We start from the raw sequence: 17771 nt of genomic DNA, 5'->3' as shown, positions 1-17771 counted from the left end.
AGAATCACTGCAGAGAACAAACAGATAAGGCTTCAAAAATTGATTGATAGGCGGGGTCCATCATTTAAATTCCATTAGCTCATTGCATGCCAAGGAACTACATGCAAGGGAGGAATTTAGCATTGCGTTGAACTGTTCATACCAACACTTAGGAAAGAGAAATGCTTGCAAGCTTGTGAAGGCTCAGTAGGCCAATCAAATTCTTATGTTCTGCTCACCTGCCACGGCCAGCTTTGGGCTGTCCTGCTCTGCTCCTCTAGTTGGACACTGGAACTCATCCAGGACTGGGTGCAGACTGATGTCCTGGAGCTGAAAAGATGGGGGCACAACACAGTAAAAATCCCTGAGCCATCCCTCCCATCCATCAGTTGTGCTCTTTCTGTGCAAATATGTGCTGCTAATGCAAGCACAGACAGAATTGTGCCACTCTTTGCAGCTGCCACAGGGAAGAATCACATTTACATTACTAAATGCATCTTTCCAGCAAAACACAGAGTGAAGTCAGAAGACAGCCTTTGATAAGGAAGAAAAGAGACTTTAAAACAAATAACCCACATTCACTAACATATATTCAAATACAGACAAGAGGAACAGTGGTAAAAAAAACCCAGCCAAACCCCCTGACATTTCTGCTTCAAGCAGCCCTTATCACAGAGCGTGCGGGTTTTATTTTGGCTGTTACCTTTCCTTTTGATGGCGTCTTCTGAACTTCTCTGCAGTGTGGGGGATCCTGTCTCTTGCAGGTGTATTCTGTGCTAGCCTGCCCCAAGAAATGACTAGCCATACAGGTGTAAAGGCTTTTCTTCTCCTGAGAGATATTCTGTGTCCAAAGTGGAGCTCTGGGAGGAGGTCTGGGTTTTGACTTGTATCAGGAAGACGGGACAGAGATACCTCTTCTGTTGCTGCATATATAGAACCAGGACAACTATAAATGTTTTGAGAAAAAAAAAAAGAAAGTTTTTTCAAGGGGATGACAATTGCATTCAAATAAGTTCAGTGTATGGGAGTTTCTGAATGTTAATCACATGTATAAAAACACCACACAAAACCTTTGGGACATATAAGGCGCACTAAGATAGCCTGGCTAGATAATTGATAAACGTAGTCCTTACATTTTCAAGATGGCACTAGATTTATTTAATTTTTCGAATTGTGTGACAGGATGGTAGGAAGCGAGGAGTTTCCATAAATGGAAATGGGCAGCTGCAGCTAGCCTCAAAAAGAAGAGAAAGGATTTAATGACACTTATACCAAAAAAATATCAGAAGCAAAATAGCTGTTGAAGATGACATTAGCACGTTTCAGAATTAGCCCTTTGTTAGGGTAGGTGAGGAGAGTCAGGTCATTCAGAGCTGCTGTTTCTGAAGCTGTATTCTGGAAAATCCTGAAGTAGAGAGTTATTTCAACTGATATTCCAATACTTGTTTCTAGCTTTTTTTTTTGATGGCAGAAAATGTATTTTAAAAAATGGAACTGAAACAAAGAACAATTCAGAGACAGGAGGTCAATTCTGTGGCAACTTCCATGGCAATGGAGACATAAAAAATAAAACACTGCAGCTTTTATAAAAGGTAGGTTTTTCATGGCTAGCACATTTTCTGTCTATTGTAAAGTTAAACAATAAGGAATTTCCTCCATCCTAAAGCAGAGGCTGAGCCATTTAAGCCTTGCCATGTTTGAAATACAAGGCAAAAACCTCAATCCAAACTTAGCAGTTCACACCACCCAGGATGTCATTCACCACAGACCTCTCTGCCCCAAGCATCAGAATGTCTCAAGTTCAGATCCAGGTGTGAATTGGGTTTGTGTGGTCAGGTTTGGGTAGCGGAGCAGGGTCTACAGGGATGGCTTCTGTGAGAAGCTGCCAGAAGCTTCCCCCTTGTCCGGCAGAGCCAATGCCAGCTGGCTCCAGGATGGACCAGAGATGCTGGTAATGCCTTTGCAACATACTTAAGGAGATTAAAAAAAATGGGTTTGTGCAGCTGTGATTTCACTCAGAGGAGACCAGAGTGAGAATATGGGAGACAATCATCCCTGCAGACACCAAGGTCAGTGCAGAAGGAGAGGAGGAGGTGCTCCAAGTGCTGGAGCTGAGATTCCCCTGCATCCTGTGGTGCAGACCATGGCGAAGCAGCCGTGCCCCTGCAGCCCATGGAGGTCAGTGGAAGCGCAGAGATCCACCTGCAGCCTGTGGAGGAGCCCCATGCTGGAGCAGGTGGATGCCTGAGAGGAGGCAGTGACCCTGTGAGATGCCCACGCTGGAGCAGGCCCCTGGCAGCGACCTGCAGAGAGGAGCCCACACTGGAGCATATTTGCTGGTAGGACTCGTGACCCTGTGGGGGACCCACACTGGAGCAGGCTGTTTCTTGAAGGACTCAACCCATGGAAAAGTGACCCATGTTGGAGCAGTTCATGAAGAACTGTTGCCTGTGGGATGAACTCACATTGAAGAAGGTCATGGAGGTATCTCCTGTGAGACCCCAAGACCCCATGCTGGAGCAGGGGAAGGACTCCTCTCCCTGGGCAGCAGCAGAAACAGCATGTGGTGAACTGTCTATAAGCCCATTCCCTGTCTTCCTGTGCCACTGAGGGGCAGGAGATGGAGCCTGGGAAGGATGGAGGGATGAAAGGAAAGGTGATTTTAATGGATTATTTTACTTCTCATTATCCTGCTCTGATTTCGTTAGCAATAAATTTAATTAATATCCTCAACTTCAGCTGTGTGTAGTTAGTGAGTGATCTCTCCTTTTCCTTAGCTCAAGGACCTTTGGTATATTTTTTTTCCCCTGTTCTTTCCAGTTGTGCAGGAGAGTAGTGGAGTAGCTTTGGTGGGTGCCTGGCATCCAGCCAGGGTCAATCCACTACAAGATGCAAATTCCCTGACTTGTTAAAAAGTCTCACCAGCTAGGGAGTCAGAAGAGGACAAATGTTACAGAGTCTGTGGTTAGACACCTCTCGAATCAAGACAATAAGAAAGCAACAAAATCTTTCCTGTTGTTTAAGCTCAAGGTTTATGCCAGACAATACATGATACTCTAACCAAGGGTAGAAGGATATAGTGAGCCCAGGCTTTATTAAGGTCTGGCTGTACATGATTTACTTTTCATTAGGTTTAGTTAGCAGATAAACACTAATTCAGGCAAGACTTCTAACCTTGCTTAATACTTTAGTCTTAAAACAGAATAATATCTCCAGCATCGTTAAAAACAAACATTTAGATGGGAACAAATTAACTCATATCAATTCAGCCAGCTGCAAAGACCTCCTTTCTATTACTGCTATTTCAGAGAATTTATGTTAGCCGTTCTCAAACCACCTCTTAAAGATACATGACTTTTGCATTAAGCCTGTAAGACCATAAAATTCAGGCCTTTCCACCTAAGTAAGCAAGTGACTCCCTGAGGCCCCTGTGATTTCTTGGAGAACGCCCTGTAAGTGGGGAACCATCTAGTCCATCTCTCTGCCACAGGGTGAGCAGTGGTCCAACAAGCAGCTGCCGTAGCTTTGTAAGTCATCGAAAACTGCAAAAAGCCACCTATCCTAAAATACTTATTTAGAAGTCCAGGTCTTTACCCAATAGCTTCCAGAGAAGGGAATGTACCCCTGGAAATACATCAGGGATAAAATAAAAAAGGAATGCAGTCTCTGCTTTGACACCTGTTTTGTTCATGGGTGATCAAGTCCTTTCTGATCTTTTATCCACTGTCCTGAGTCTTAAAAGCAAGAACCTCCAGCTCCAGGCAATACAAAGAAAGCTGCAGAAAGCAACGGCAAAACACTCACTGCCTGTGACTTGCTTCTGTGCTAAAAGCTGGAGCAACCTCTCCTTTGCTTTTCCACTTACATTTTCTCTGATTCTTTCTGACTAAACAAGAACAAGCCGTATTTATTCTTAGAAAAGTTGCTGGGTCACCATAAGCCCAAATTTAAGTTCTGGTGGAAAAGGCTTTTCTGCAGACAGCATCTGAAAACTGCCCGCTCTCAGATCCCACTTCCTATCCCAAAGCACTTTGAGGAAGTCTGGATACACATCTGAACTTTTCAGCTTGATGTACTATCTCCCTGTGACTCATAGAAATGTTTCTATGAATATTTAATTCTTTTAAGTTCCAAAAGGAAAAAAAAGGCTCAAAAGGGAAAGAAAAAGACTCAAACAAATACCATAGCTGCCAACATCTTGTGACAGAAAGTCAATAGCTTTTAAATCTGCATAAAATTACATACATTTCCATGAAATTACCTGCATTTGCATATAGTGATGCTACCAGGGAGTTGCAGCTCCTCCTCAAGACTCCCAAAATTCTGTCTTCTCCCACCATCCCAAGAAAACATAAATTCAGTCATCCTTGACCTCTGAAAGCACTGGGAAAATACAGGAGGGAATTGCTGTGGCAACCCCATAGCCTACCGGAAATTCATGTCTGACCAGGGACATGGGCCAGCAGCTTCAGGAAGTGTCCTGAGACATCTCTCCCTTTCCCCATCTCTTTCTCTCCTCCTTGGCAGTGCCAGGTGGAGACTGGGGAGAACAATTTCTAGCTGGCGGGATAAAGTCTGTCCTCGTCCTTACTGCCTGTGTTCCTCACCACATGCAATTGAGGGGACAGTGCCCACAGCATGCCCAGCCAGGTCCTCTCTCCAGTCCTTGGGGGGATCAGGGATCCCTCTCAGCCTCTCATGAGCTGGGGCAAGGCCAGCCACTGACATCCTGTGCAACACTATGGGTTGAGAAAGGAGGAAAATAGGGTCTGGTGGTAAAAATTACTAGCATAGGGGTTTCTGGAGTGCATGGAGGGGGAAAAGCAAGAGATGGCCCAAAGATGGAGAGTGACTGCAAACTAGAGCCTGGAGCATGTTTGAAAAGGCACAGGCAATAATGGATTTTATCCACAGGCAGAAGTGGTGTCTCTAGAGAACCACAAAGAAAGGGGAACCCAGCTACAAACCATGTGACTGAATGCCATCACAAAATATTTAGGCAGAGCATCTCCCAGCTGCTGTGATGGCTGCCATACCTTCCTGGCCTCCCAGCCCTGTGCTGCTCCTCCCAGTTGTGTCAGCACAGCCACATTTGTGGGGCAAACCCAGGAACCTCAGTTCACATTGTAGCGCCCACTCTGGGGAAGCCAGCAAGATGGGGGGCACAATATATGGGGGGAAAATGTGTGTGAACCACCTACCAGCCATTTTAGAGACATCGGAAATTGTAATCCTGGAGATGAGTCTGGGTAAGACAAGATACATTGTTTTTCACTACCTAACAAAACCCAAGAATACATTTGACGAACAATTCCTTCCCGCAGCAGTCTGTCATTTTGATTCTAGCAGATAGATATATTCTGGAGATCATCCTGCTGCCTGGAGTGATAGCTGGGGGATCACGGAGGAACCTATCCACAGAACCAGAGTATCCTGGCAGCTTCTTCCATGGTCTTCCCTCGTGTTAGGGAAAGAGCAGGATGCAAACAGTTTTGGTTTTTTCCTGCCTTCTTATTGCAGCCCCTCAGTCCAGCAGCCAAAGGTAGTTTGATGTACTTAGGTTTTCCCTGGTGACATTTGCCCACCAAAAACTGAACCTGAACCCACTAGCCTGCTTTCTCAGAGGCTACAAAACAGGTTAGTAATGAGTTAGATCAAAATGGGGAGTGCTTTGTGTCCCACCCCCCAGGCCCTGGCCTCCCTGTATGTAACTGCTTTTGAAATATATTTGGTAACGCACTGAATGTATTTAAAGGGATTGTGGAACTGGCCAATTTTCATGCTAATTAAAGTGCAGGAGATGGAAGTGAGCTGTTTGAAATACATTACAGCACCGAGGAAAACATATTGTGCGCTATCTCATATTTTTCAAGAGCCCATATTCAAATCCACTTTCAATCTGTGTGCACTGTGCTGCTGCTGCTGTTGCTGCTGCTGCTGCCTGCGTTACCAATCCACAGGCAGCATCCGTCCTGCCCCTGTGCTGGCCCAGCCCTTGGCACAGGATAGACCTGGATGCGTAGCCTGTCCCTGGGGACAGGGAGAACTAGGTCAGTGGCTTGGAAAGGAGCTGGAGCACCAGTCTCTCACATGGGGGGAGGCGGGGAAGGGAGAAGATTACTAATCCCCACAGACAGCATAGCCAAAGGGGACAATATTTAAATTTTCCAGAGCCCATGCTTACAGAGGAGAGAGCCCAGGCTCACAACTGTGTTTTTCTTGCAAGGGCTGGGGAAAGCGTGAGGTTCAAGTAAATGTCTGGGGGAAGGGAAATCTCATGCAGAAAGGCATTTGCAGAGCATGTGAGCATCCTTTCATCACTTCCCAGGATAGCTGGTTGGTTGGGTCACACCCCAGTGTCCCAAGTAGACAAGAGTTAGACTAGCACCTCTGAGCCAGGGGCATAGGTGTGGCTTTGACCTGGATTTCATCTCCTTAGGCTGCATGAGCTGCTTATCAAATACAGGGCAATTTGCTTACCTGGCAGATCTGTTAAGACCAATGGTTTTGTCCTGCTTGCTCAGATAAGTTTAGAAATACATTTCCTTAGGAGGTTTTAGATGTTGCCCCTTTGTTTACACAAAGCTGCTTACTCTACAGAAAGAGACCCCTTCAGAGTGCATGTTCATGTGTATGAACCAGTTTCAGTGTCTGGCTTGGGAAAAATCTCCATGTAAATCGGTGGGAACATCTTTGAGTACTTCCCAAGGCAATGATGCATGTCCAAGGGTCCTCTGGGTTCACCTCTGCATGTAACTTTGCCTCCCTGCAGAGGGTGGCTGGCAGAGGAGATGATCTTCTACTTGCACATATCCCCAGGAAGACTGTAGAGAGAAGGACCTGTTTCTATGAAGAGCCACCATAGCTATAGGACTCTTTTCCATGCATAATTGCTCGGATGTAGGCATTATTTGGCTATTTTCCTTGTTTTCACCTCCTTTCCCTCTCTCACTGACCTTTGGATACAGGGTCCACAAGCATATTTGTCCCCAGGGCTGGGAGCTACCAAGCTGTACTGTCAAGTGCTGAGCTGTGTTTCTTCACCCTCAGGAGGAAATCTGCTTCTTTAAATATTTGTCTGACTCCCTGACAGCTCTTTGACAGAACATTTTGACTGTAAACTTCCCTGTTTACAGTAGCATTTAGTGGCAGAAGACATCTCTATCAGGGCACCCTCCCCTTTGCAAGCAAAGCCCTGTTCCTGGCTGGCAACAGATTTTCCTTCCCTGTTTCAGCTCATATCTGAGTTCTTTCCCCTCTGTTATCTTCTGTGAGGACTTCATTTCCCAAACCAGAATTTGGAAAGACAGCTGCCCTGGGGCTGCTGTGAAGATTGCAAAGGTTAGGTAGCAGCAGGTGAGCTGATACAAAAGAGAGATTCTTCCCACACGGATTCCACCAAAGGACAGAGGTGGTGGAACAACGGCAAAAAGAGCAAATCCCTGTTCTAGTGAAATAAAGGCAAGTGTCTCTCTTAAATGTTAATTGAGAAGTTTTCCTTCTTTCCTTCAGAGTCTGGCAAGTAATGTGCGTGTGGGTGGAGGAAGACAGGAATTACCTAGCAAATCTGGGAACACCCTGAAAACCCAGGGATCACGTGGTTTTAGAAGTGGCAGCAGCTCTTAAGAGGCAGCTGAGGTAAGCCAAGAAGACACGTAGGAGTAGGGGAATTAGGCAGCCCTGTCTGAAGGTGTTTCAGCTTTCTGGTGTCAGGCCCAGATGAAGTCCTTGCCTTTGGATAGAAGCCATCACCAGATAGAGCAAATTTCTGATTTAGCTCCATGAAGGCAAAGCAGTTGACTGGTCAGTGCACTAATGAATTTGAAAAGACATGCCTGAATTAAGTCAACCCTTAATGAAGAGCCTCAGAAAAAATAGCCTGGTTTCATAAACTTGTGGCAGACTAAGCCTTTTAATAGGGATAGTATCTAGATTGCCTGTGTGACACTGGAGATCACCGAGTACTTACACCCTGCTGCCTGGCAGTTTACAGCATGAGAGGTAAATAGGTGTGCTTGCAGGAATGAAGAGACTGATTGATAAATGATTCCCATTGAAGCATGGACCAGAATAACAGAGTAGGCAGGGCCTGTGCATCAGTTTCACTGTGAAGTCAACAGCACAGTGCTGCCAAGATTTCATCTGTGGTGTCTTCTCCCGGTAAAGGAGAGCTGGACCTTTGCTGATGTTGGTGGTACTCATGTTTTTTTGTCCTGCTCAAACAGAATGTTGAGGAGAACCATGCATGGTAAGCTGAGCAGGTTACAAGATCTTACTCCTTCCAAGATGATGACAAAGTTAGTAGTCCCAGAGACTCAGTATCCTCAAGGTATCTATGCCCAGCTCTTCAGGCTCTTTACAATGCTCAGATTGGGACCACAAATACTTTTTCTGCCGCAAAAATCTGCGTGTCTGGCAGAATCACAGATACTCATCTTCAGAGGAGTGCACTGTCACCCGGAGGAGGGAGGGACGATCCCCTACAGGTTTTCTGAAGTGCACTGCCATTGTTCAGAGTGCAAGTGGGCTGAGGAGCTTAACAGATGGCTGCAGTGAGACACGGACTCTCTACAGATGGTGAATTCGTTCCCTCTGAGATCAGTGGTGGGCTGGATGACAGCCCAATATGGTTGCAGACTCCAAAAGCCTGTATTACCCCCACACACCCTGTTATAATGACATTTTCCTCTTTGGAAAAGGCAAAGGGATTTAGAGAGACAGAAACAGACACATACATGAGTAGGGAGAAAACAGTGAAAATGGCAGATGGCATAGAAACAGGTATGTATCCCTCTAAGAGGCTGTCAGCATGGGAAGAGAGGGCAACGCAGTTACTGCTCACTAGCTTCCCTTGTGGACATCCCTTCCATTCCAGGGACATCCACAGGATGGGCACCGTGGTTTTCAAAACATAATTTTCATAAACACCAGATCCCAGTAAGCAAAATGACTGAAGATGACATCCCTGAGAAAATCTCCCAAGAAGCCCTTGTCCTAAAGGATTTTTTCTTTGAGGCCATAGTCACATTTTTAAGCACTGTCCAATCTCTGGATGGATTTTTTTGCAACCAGCTCTTAAAAGGCTGGAAGCCTTTTACAGACTTGATCAAACCAGTAGATCACACATAACAGGAATGAGATGGAATTAGATGTCAAACGAGCTCCTGCTGTGAGCAGCGTCAGATTTGAATGGATCCCCACCTTACACCTGCCATCCCATAACAGAACACCAGATTTCACATCAAATAAGCAGTTTATCAGGTTTTATCAAGGGAAATAGTTTGGTTTCTTAGCTATTTAAAAGCCAAACCAGGAAAGTATTTCAAACCAGAAATAGCATAAATTCTTTCATAGGTGTTTTTCTTTTTGTAATCAAGTCATGTTTTGAAGACAATCCTTCTCCTGCTGATATTTCAGCAATGCAACACTACAAGACATCACTAAGTCCAGGGTTTAGGAAGCCACATCTTCATTCATTTGAGGATGATCTTGGGCTGTTTAATGATTATGGTGGATAATACCAGGAGTCTTGGATGCAGTTCCAGGTTCCACAGCAAACATGTAGGTCAGAGAATTATCTCAGCAGTCAGCATCCGTTGACTCATAGAAAGCCTGACTCACAGTTATTGGTATCTACAAGAGTTCCTTTTATTTCTGTATTTCCCTATAAGTTTATGAGATGGTACCCACAGGGACTAATGCCATATTATCTCAGGAGCAAGCTTAAATTCAGCAGGCTGGTATTCAGCAAACATCCCAAGCCGGGTGAAGGTCTGTATTAGAATGAATCTCCTGATAACTCCTCTTCCCAAAGCCCCAGGGCTTGTAGGCAGAACAGCACAGTCCTTGAAATTCACTTCCCTCCAGTTTTAACAGAGCATTTGCAAGGAAGTTTCACAAGAGCAGCTATTCCAAAAGACACTGCTGCTAGTTCTAGTGGCAGAATAAATCTTGTGATTCAGCATCCAACACCTTCTCTGGAAGCTCTGAAGCAACCCTAGAAATACTCCCTTTCCAAGAGGAAAAAAAATAAAAAGAAAAAAAAAAGCCAGAAGTCATTTGAAGCATTCAAGTAGATTTGTAGACATGAAAAAACAGAGAAGCTATGTCTCGCTGAACATAAACTTGCTTCTGCAAAGATCTTACTTTAAAATTGATGGAAAGGCCCCTTGTGTTACATTGTTCCCCCATATAAAGTAGTGTTAGAACACCTTGCAGGATCAAGCACAATATGAATGGCAAACCCTAACGCTGTATATTGAATTATGGAAATATCACACAGGTACTATTGTTCCCAGGATGCTATATGGCAGTGCAAGTTGATCCCAGTGGCTTTGCCAAGAGGTTCTGGGGTTATTCCAGAGATATTACTTTTAGCTTGATCTCTCGAGTCTGCTAAATACTTCTCAATACAAAAACTATGATGTTAAGGTGCTAAAACCACACGCGGAAAGAGTGGGGCAGGGAAGCCTGCAGCAGAGAGAGAAGAGTTCTCCCTAGTCATGCTCCTTTACCCCTCCCCAGCTCTTTTGTTCCAGGGTATTTCCCAACAGCTTCCAAGGTTCACCTCTAGAAACAGCCAAGGCCTGGAGCCATTGCAGCCAGGCATGCTGCAGTACAGCCACCAGCCCTTGCTCTTGTGGAGAATCCTCCTCCCAGAGGACTGCTTCATTTATTTCATTTGTCTCCTTTCCATCTCCCACCCTGTCCTCAGGGGAATACAACCCAGGCAGATAAGCTAATGAGACAATTAGCTCTCTGCTCCCTGATTGAAGGGCCCTTTATTTCCCTAACCAGCCAAGCCAATTCTCAACATCGTTGAGTGCTTGACTTTATTTCTGCAATGTGATTCATCTTCCCTCTTGCTCATGTATAAACCTACCATAAAAAAGTGTTATTAGTGTTGCCAAGTTAAGCACTCGCTTGTTAGCAAACACTTAGGCCTAAGCCTGTTTGGGGAACCTTAATTCACCCTCTTCCTCCTCCCACTCCACAATTCACCTTGCTTGTGAAGGCAAACCTTAAGGCCTTGGTGAAGTACATGCCCTATCCTACAGTGGTGCACAGAAAGCCCATTCCACACTCAGCACACACATATTGGGCAGTGATCTATGAGGAATGATGAGCTAAGAGATATTTTATTTTGTGAGATATTTTAGTTGTGAGTGGCTGCCTCACAACTTGACTTGCCACCCACCTGCTCTTGCATGTCTGCAAAGGAGATTATTGCAATGCAGCAGGCAAAGCCTGGGTACAGCCACAATACAAGAATCATTGTGAAATGTAACCCAGCATGCCAAAATTACATCTCAAAAACCAGCACCTTCTGGAAGGTTTCACTGCAAACTCTGGCAGAAGGGGAAGATGGAGATCAGTGAAAAATTTAGGACCTACTCCCATTTCCCTACAGGCCAAAGATCCTACCTCCCAGGTGATCATACAGCAGCCCTTATATTTGGAGTCCACCTTCCTCTACTTTCAGGCGAGTATGGAAAGTAGATATCTGAGGCAGTTGTTCAGGAAGGACTGCTTTGTCTGCACTCTGGCTGGCAGTGCCTTGCTCCTCCTCTGACCCTGTGCCATGGAGAGAGAAGCAACCTTTCAGAGCCCAAGCTCCTCTGAGGTGAGAGACAAGGTAGTTGGCTTGCTTTTGTCTCTATATGTGGGGAAACGCAACAGTGAAGTTTAGGAGGTCTGCAGGATCTCTCAGTCGCCACACAAGGTCCCTGTTTTCCTCCCCTGCCCCTGCCACCCACTCCCACTGACCCATACAGTTGTGACCATGTCACACAATGCTATGGTGCAGCTGTCAGACTATTAGTCACTTATCAGCCTTTCCTTGGCAGCACCCTGTCCACCAGATTGGGAACAGGTTTTTTTTAGTTGCCCCCATTTCCATACCAAGTGGGAAAAAGATAAATGACCGACTGCCTGTGCCTGAAGCGCCCCTGCTAACTGTTGGGACAATGTTCAGTGTTGGTGCCTGACCACAGCCCATGAGAGGCTTTCCAGTCCTGCAAAATGCATGCTCTATTCAACACTTCCTATTGCATTCTTGATAATTTAAGATGTAATATCTCTTACTGATTTCTTGATAGAATGTTCCCCCAATCCCAGTAAAAGCTTACAGTTTGGCTTCAAAGACACATCTGCCTAACACACCCATGTCCTCTCCCCTTTTGCATACAGTTGCTTCTAAGGAAGGTTGCAAGAGGAAGAGGAAGGATGGAAGCCAATGCTGAAGTTCTCACTAGATTCATCTTTTTCTTAGTCAAGTCTGAAAGGAAACCTGAATCCAGGATAACCTGAATACTATGAATTATTTTAGCCCCAGACTTATTTGCTGTTCCTGGTTCCTCTAGCCATTCCTGAAAACTCACAGATGTCCTATTGCATGACCAAGAAGAGGTCTCCTAAATACAAACACAGAACAAAATAACTGTCAGGTTTATGATGCATCACTCTATTCAGACATAGAAGCCTTTTTGCCCAAAAATTTCTATTCAGGCAGAACGTGAAGGCTTTTGCATTTATCCCAGAATTTACAAGTGCAGGAACAGCTATAGAGCAGGCTGAGGTCTACAGTTCATGCCCTGAGAGCCCGTGGAAGAAGGCTCAGTGCAAAATAAATTCACATTGTTTCCACTTGGGATCTCGCAGACAAGTAGCTGGCAAGTTCATCTACATCACTGAACCTCTTTCCTTTAAATGTGTGTTCAAGTATATTAACTCTCTTCAGCATTGCAGGAGGCCAAGAGGTGCAGAAGGACTTCTGTTGCAAAGATTCTAAGAACTGCTAACTGGTAATCATGCAGTATTGTAAATATTTGATTTTAAAGACATAAAGGGGTGGGAAAAAAGGTATTGGATTCATAAAATTGCAGTATATGTGCAGCTAGATTCAGTGGCCTCTGCCCAGTTGGGACTATAAGGATTAAAGAGCAAAAGTTTGCAGAAACATTTGAAGACCTTAGAGGAAAGCTTTGCTTTCCTCCACTGCTTGACAGATACAGCATAGCAAACAGAGAGTTAAGGCTTTTCCCCTGCTACACTGCAGCAAAAATGAGAGATTTAAATAGACTGAAAATGTAAATCCAACATTTACTCCATAGACATAGTGAAGCAGAGCGGAGGGGAGGGGAGTGAGGGAGGATAGATGATCATTGGATGTGTGAGAAGAGAGATGCATCACATAGTATATATTTTATATGTATTAATATTCATACCAGTTCTTTCTTTTCTCCCTCCAGGCTCTGTCTGCTGCTTCAGTTCATCCATCCGGCTTCAAGAGGGAGATGGATCTTTCAGCCGTTTCCTGCAACTCTAAGATAGAATCTAATCATCAAAATAGCATGTGGTTCCTTTCTTAGCAACATTGCAGGGAGATGTTGGGACATCTACAGTCAGAGTCATCCTAAGAGAGAAAGTGAAGTTTGCCAGAAGGGTCATCCCATGCTCCCTGTGAAGATCAGAGGTGTGCTTGGGTGGTGACATTTTGGGAAAGACGGAGAGTGATCCTATTCTCCCTGAGTCCAGAGGGAGCACCTGTGCTTTTAGAGATGCACGGAGTTTTAAATACTACTATCCCATATCTGAAGGTCTGGAACAACACATGGGACAGACTAACGCTGTGAGAGTCTTCAAATATGGAACAGAGGAATAGAGATAACCATACCTTTGGAAAAATATTGTGCTCTGTGATAGTGGAGTGGTGGTAGTCAAGCCCAGTAAAAAGGCAGTATTTTCTTCTATTTATTTGGAAACGAAGAAAGCCTTGGTGTTGAGGAAGGAGGAAGTCAATTGTCCAGGGCCCTTGGCTGGGTCTAAAAAGACGTCAGCCTAGAGGCAACAGCATCAAGATCAAGAAGTAATATACAGGTTACAGTGCATGAGAAGAGAATTTCAATTTGCTGAAAAGAAGATGAGGCTGAAGTTTATGCTTAAAGGCTGCTGCAGTATTTTCATTCCAACACTACTGAAGATTGTCATGAAAAAAATCCATTTTCTGAACTGTGTTTGGAAGAGAGACAGTAGCAGTCCTGGAAGACTGATGTTTCCCTCAAGACTCAGGTGCTTCAAACTAAGAAAACTTGATGGCTGTGCTTAAAAAGCACTATGTGCCCCAAACAAGTGTCACAGCAGAGAAATAAATTGCTCTTAACCAAACCAAGGAAAGGTGAGACTTAACAGCCTTTTCTCTTGTCTTGCAAAGCTCTTCTACCTATCATGCTGGTATTCATGCCTAAGGACTCCCTTGGGAATTCTTGCTTTCTATTTGGGAATCAAAAAACCTGGACTTTGATGAGGAAAAAACTGCCAAATATTTTTCACGGAGAGCAATTTAATGCAGAGGAAGACAGGTACTGTGTGAAGCCCAGCGCATACGTGTGTGGAGTCCAGCTCTGAGGAGCACTCCTTCTGGAAGCCAGCCCAATGTGGTGAGTGGAAGCAGACCCACACCATGGTCTGGAGTCTCTTCTGAGAACACCAGGGAACCAGGTTTAAAGGCATGACAAGAGCTGTACCTGTGTTTCTCCTGCTGAGTACAAAAGGTTTGGACATGTAGCATGTATTTGCACTTTTCTAAAATGCAGTGAAGGGAAAGCTATTGTATATTTGTAAGGAGGAGGATACCCTCTCTTTTTCTCAGCAAACAGTGATTCATGTAGGTAATGCAAAGGACTGGTCTTCCACCATGGAACAGCTCTTCTCGATTTTGGAATGCAGAAGCTGGGTTTTGGTGAGCTGGACTGGGTAAAAATCACTGCCACTCTTTATCTTTGGACATTACAACCAATAGATGTGTCCTTATTTTTTTGGGAAAGTGTACAGAAGATTTACCATCTTTCTTCCCACAGAAACTGACAGTGTTCACAAAATTAGCATCCAGGAGATAAAAGTTCAGACCACAACCGGCTGCCAATTCACATAGCACAATTTAAGTCAGTGCCACTTTACAGGAAAGCTTTTACAGGAAGTGCTCAGGAAGGTTTTTGATCTATGGATGTAAAGTAAGTACCTTTTACCCTTGCCATTATTTGGTACAGAAGGAAGAGATTTTTAGCCTACCATGGAAACACAGATTTGTCAGTGTTGTTTGTATTACAGTCACATCCAGGGCCTCCTACTGTGATAGATGCTGAATAAACATGTAAGCAAGAAGTCCACACCACCTAACAAAGATATCCAAAAGGAAAGAAGTGAAACAGCTTGTCCAGCACCATGAAGCAAAGCAGATACAGAAAGCAACACAGACTGCTTAGTCACATGTACTACTTTGTGGAAGCTGTGTATTTACTGAGGTTATAACTTCTTTACAAACGCATGCCTTCAGACAAAGGCACTTTAATTCTGCTGCTATTGTCAACCAAATATATATTTCCTGATTAGTTCATTACTCCCAATGAATCTCTTCAGCAGTGTCATCCTTACCTGTAACTCCTGAAATCCATCCTAATTCAAACACACCGAATCAGAGCTGGGTATGAAGTCTTTCTTGCAGCCCCAGAACATTCACACGTTCACACGTTTCATGATGGTTAGCGAAGTCTTGTTTCCTCTGGGCAGGGTTCAGCTGCAAGAAGCTTCTCTGTATTTTAGTAACAGGTGCTTCACTCAATATCTGTATCAAGAGAAAGTAGAACTTTCTTTTCTCTCCATGCTATTTTGCAAAAAACTGGACTAGTTCAAAAGTTCTTGGCAAATGAGAGGAAGGAGACAGAGCATGCTCCTTTTGTCTTATATCTTAAGCATGCAAGATAAATGTCATGCTGATTAATATTTATTTTCCTCAGCCCAAAATGAAAAGGAATTTAATTCTCAAATTAAATTGAAGAATCTGAAAATCCAAAATATGTTTTACTGAACACATTTTATTTTAATCACTTTTAAAACCTGTATGAAAAAAACCCCAGTCCTTTGCTGTACTTGGCATGCATTTTCACTCTGATGAAAAGCTTCTAAAAGACTAGTTGAAAATGCTTTTTCCTTGAAATTTTTAAACACACCAAATGAATCCCTCAGGCAATTTTTTTTTCCAAGTTGGTATTTTCTAGTGGAAAAAGATTCCCATTTTAACCTTTCATTAATAAAATTTCTAGCCTGACTGAACACTCTTAGCTAAGTTGTGAGTGAATAACTCGCTTCAGGAATCATTAATCCAGACCTGATGGGAACTGGTGTCTTTGCAGCCTGTGGCTGTACATTGAAAGAAGGTGTCCCTGTATCTTTTCTCTGCTGCTGAACCACGTGGTGTCAGTGGGAATGTTGGTGGGGGGCCACGGGGACAGCAAAGGGCAGAGCAAGCATGTTCTGGGAAGAAGCGTGGTTGAGTAGGTCACACACGTGTGGGCTGGTGGACAGGGTCACTGAAGCTAAGCTTAAAATTATGCTGATGAAATCAAGTCTAGGGGAAAATGCTTCTGAGATACAGCTTCCAGCTGTATGGTTACATTCTTATTTGCAATTCCTCACTCCCATGGTGTTTGTGAAGGAAAAATGAGTTTAACTGATATGTTGGTGCTTGTAGTTCATTTTGAGTTCACTAGTCAAGGGCTTAACTAGTTCACTAACTTCTGAAAAACACAGCTACAATAGATTCAAATATATATGAAAATAAAATCTTTTTTTTAAATCTGTGACAAGCTTGATCTTTATAATATTTCTTAAAAATATAATCAGCTTCCTTTTAAAAAATATTTCTCCCCATGTAACTCAGAAATAGCCAGATCAATTTTGTCAAAAGCCCCCTGACAACTCCTAAACAAATCATTTGGACTTAGAGTAAGTGTGAGCAATTTCATCCCGAAAGAAGAATCACTCTCTCCCGAAAGAGAGTTCAGTGGAAATAGAAGCAGAGACTTGGATGCTGCACTCTTTCAAGCTCTGCATTTGGTGTGAGCTGCTGGCAGAGGCACAAAGGAATCTGCAGCTGAATTGGCCTGCTGTCAGGGGATGGAATTTTGTTTCCAGAGTTTTCAGTACCACTAAAAAGAAGAAGACAGAACACCAGAAACAAGCCTGCGTGGGTCCACAGAGGGATTGACTCATCCCAGAGCCAGCAGTGATGGCTGACCCTGGAGACCTGGTTCAGCAGGGGTGCTTGTCCCACTGGCAGCAGCTCCACTGCCATTAAGTCTTGTGTGTGCATGGTGAAAGGCCCAAGCCCACCACCTGGACAGTTGCCTGTCATCAGACTCATTTTCTATGGGAAGCATCTGTAAACTCTTGGTGTGAGAGGACACAGCTGCCTCAGAGCGCAATAACAGGGTTTTCCTTTCTTACTCTGCTCTCTGTACCTGCCCAGGCACGACTCATTCACAATACATGGAAACAGAACACTGCAGCACAGTTCAGTTTGGTACTACACTGAGTGATGGGTCTCCTGCAGATGGCCTGGTGATGCACCACAAGCAGTGCTAAGCAAGCGACAGAACGCAGCAAGACCGTGTTGCTGAAACCTCATACAAAGAATTACTTGAAGCCTTCATATATCAAGGAAACAAGAGCAGTCAGGGAGAGAGGGTTATCAGAGCAGGTGTTTTCAGATTAAGTTTGAAGGGAGATGGAAATGAGAGATTGCAAAGCAGTTAGCTCTCTGCAGCCACAAGATTATGTGAACAGGTCTCTGATTAGCACATGCCTCTCACTGTCCCACTATGAAAGACTTCAAGTCCATAGAGATCTCGAAGGGACAGCTGCAGCCATCCAGTGTCTTGTGTGCAGAGCCTGCTCTGTAACATCCAATTCTTATCTTAGAAGCCCAGATAAATTTCATCCCAGTTCTCCAGACT

At 44.2% G+C, this 17771-nt stretch overlaps 1 long non-coding RNA gene across 2 annotated transcripts; it reads right to left on the bottom strand.

The window, feature by feature from the left end:
* Positions 1-222: 222 nt before the first annotated feature.
* On the bottom strand, positions 223-16556 carry LOC116439246. 2 transcript variants are annotated; one of them, XR_004238106.1, is made up of 5 exons: positions 15412-16556; positions 15049-15152; positions 13206-13302; positions 683-925; positions 223-309 (listed from the first exon to the last, which is right to left on the bottom strand). It is a non-coding gene; the product is annotated as an uncharacterized LOC116439246 (long non-coding RNA). The 2 variants fall into 2 exon arrangements; XR_004238105.1 differs by having other exon boundaries at positions 13206-15152.
* Between the last annotated feature and the right edge of the window lie 1215 nt (positions 16557-17771).

The sequence above is a fragment of the Corvus moneduloides genome, chromosome 2 (assembly GCF_009650955.1).
Source record: "Corvus moneduloides isolate bCorMon1 chromosome 2, bCorMon1.pri, whole genome shotgun sequence".
Lineage (NCBI taxonomy): Eukaryota > Metazoa > Chordata > Aves > Passeriformes > Corvidae > Corvus > Corvus moneduloides.
This window is presented reverse-complemented; position numbering and strand designations above follow the sequence as displayed.